Genomic DNA, 2,894 nt, shown 5'->3' with positions numbered 1-2,894 from the left:
GATGAAATCATGAAATTTGCAGGTAAATGGATGGAACTAGAAACTGTTATACTAAATGAACACAGACTCAGAAAAAAAATCAACGTCTGTTCTCCCTCATATGTGAATCCTAGAACCAAATCCTGATAAGTGAGTATGTGTCCAGACCTAACTACAGGAACCAGGATAATGGAAAGGACTCAGGGAGGTAAAGGAAAAGAAAGAACCTGAAAGAGAAGAACAGTAGGAAATAGGCCTTAATAACAGAGATATGGATAAAAATTGGGTTACATTAAGGGAAGGGGGAGGGAAGGGTATACAAGGAACCTAGGGGATAAAGGGAAAGAGGGAGCTCAAGAGAGGTTGGACCATAGGAAAATGGTATTATTAAGGGAGAAAGGGGGGAAATGGGGCCACCTTTAGTGGAAAAACCATGATGGAGGGGTGAGACAATGCGAGAGATAAATAATGCCTACCTAGTTTTGAAAAACAGAGGGAACCATATTACTCCTACAACCTACTGACAAATTATACATAGCAGATCAAGAAATATATTTCTAGGTAAGGTTTATCTGAGAACAATTGGTCTTTGCCCAAGATTTATCTATATGACACACAGTAATTAAAAGAACCAGACTGGCGGAACTAACCTTCTTGGGTGTTTAACAGAAATACTTTGAGGTCTATAATAATTTGGTCAGAGGGACATAAAGGACACTTTTTGTTCCTTGCCCTCCTAGGTCGACTAGTTCCAGGGGACTATGAGCATCTCTCAAAATGTCCTGTAATGGTGGTGGGTCACCTCTCCTCTTGATCAAGGAGGCTGAGGAAACCCAGCAGATGGACTTGAACCAGTTTCCAGTCTATTAAGAGGAGGGTCAACACAGAGGAATCATTTCCTTCATGCTTCCAAGCGAAGCCAACCATGGTTGAGCAGGACCTTTGACTTATCTTCACATAGGTGGAACTGGTAAAAGAAAAGAGCCAGGGGCTCCTCCCAAGCCCATGTGACCCCTGAAGAACAGATCCTCAAATGACCTTAAGAGTAAAAATAAATCGATTTATGTTGACCAACTATGTGGCCTTAAACACCCAAAAGGAAAGTATAGCCAAAGATTAAAGGGGCCAATATAATTTCATAAGAGACCGTATGTATAGTTGAAGGCTACGTAGCAAGCAACAATGCCAGACAGGCAATACCTCCTTTTGAGTTGTTGGCCAGGGTGGCCAAAGGGATTCCTAGATAGTAACCAAGCATAGAACTGGGAAATGGAACAGCAGACCCAGTCTTATCCAAAGGAATATTGACAACTGATTACCGCTAAATGAGAACAGCTGACCATCCTAAAACAAAGACCTCTAGATAGGCTGACTAGATTCACCAGAAGGGCAAGTAGTGGGGAATGGCTGGGGGTGCTGACAACACAGCAGACAGTAGCAGGAAACCCAGCAGATGGGATATCAGAGTATAAGAGCTCTAGTGGGGGTAGGGAGGCTATTGGAGAGTGCTACTTGGGAAGTGGGTTTTATATAAAAAAAATCTTCAAAGCATAAAAATTTGCTCCTTAATAATTAGTAGATGTTAAAAACATTACCATTGAAATCTACCTATTGACTTTATATCCATGCTCCGATGCCAAAGAGCTCAGACTAGTAATAATCAGATATATAGAGATTAGAAACATGTACAAACATCTTAATGTCAATTGCATTGAAAATAAATTTTTCTGTATAAAACTGTATTTTAATAATGAAATGGAGAGCTTTTTTAAAGGTTAAAACTTCTTTTTCAAAGTTTAAAACCTCATTTAATTTTATGTCTTATAGGGTTTATTTGGAGTATTGTATAACTCTATTAATTCAACTGTAAATCTAATAATTTACAGCCAGTTTTGAAAGAGAAACATCTTAGTTCTGGAAATTGTTATTGAATATGTCAATGCTGTTGTAATGAAATGCCTCTTCTAATCATATGGTTATGAAATACTTTTTTTAAAAAAAGACAATTAATATTATTCTCAGAGAACACAAGGACCCTCCACCAGGAGCTCATTTTCTTGCCAAAAGTCTGGATAATGCTTTAAAATTTATTGAACAATCAGAATTAGAAATAAAGTAGACATTGTTTGGATAGTCGGAGGCAGTTCTGTTTATAAGGAAGGCCATCTTAAACTATTTGTGACAACAATCATGCAGGAATTTGAAAGTGACACATTTTTTTCCAGAAATTGATTTGGACAAATATAAACTTCTCCCAGAATACCCAGGTGTTCTTTCTGAAGTCCAAGAGGAAAAGGGATCAAATATAAATTTGAAGTGTATGAAAAGAAAGATTAGCATAAAGATGTCTTCTGATTTATTTCAAGTTCTGCTTCCTGCTTAAAAAATTACTCATTTTTACAAGAGAATGGGACTTTTGTGACTTAAAAAAAAAGACTGAAAAGTAAAGTTGTGTCAGTTAGATAGCATAAAAGAAAAGGGGGGGGGACTTCAAAAAGAATAAGTAAATAAATGTTAATAAATAGCCATGTTCCCAAACAAAAACCATGACCATCATCTGTCCAGTCATTCAGTCTTTGAAGATAATTATTGTTTTCCTTGACCTTAGGTTAGCAGTTTGGTGAAGCTGTCAGATTAGTCCCTGGCAGGTTGAGATTCATTAGTCAATAAAATGAGCTCAGATCATGCCATTATGGGTATTTTGACCTATAGCTGATGCCAAGAGCTTTCAGGAAAGCATTAAAATAAAGCAGTAACTATTTGTGAAAGACAAAAGACATGAAATAACCATATTCAACCATCCAACAAGAGTTACTTTGACAAGGAAATTTTATTGTGTTTGTGATGTACAGCATTTAAAAATGACCCTAATTTTGGCTCATTACATTATATAAGGAAAAAAATATCCTGAATAG

The 2,894-nt window shown here is 36.9% G+C and overlaps 1 pseudogene; it reads left to right on the top strand.

The window, feature by feature from the left end:
* Positions 1-2,316, top strand: part of LOC103751049 — a 6,069-nt pseudogene extending 3,753 nt beyond the window's left edge.
* The last annotated feature ends 578 nt before the right edge of the window (positions 2,317-2,894 follow it).

Source organism: Nannospalax galili, unplaced genomic scaffold, assembly GCF_000622305.1.
Source record: "Nannospalax galili isolate Female #2095 unplaced genomic scaffold, S.galili_v1.0 scaffold427, whole genome shotgun sequence".
Taxonomy (NCBI): Eukaryota; Metazoa; Chordata; class Mammalia; order Rodentia; family Spalacidae; genus Nannospalax; species Nannospalax galili.
The sequence above is the reverse complement of the archived record's forward strand: the minus strand, read 5'-3'. Positions and strand labels throughout refer to the sequence as shown.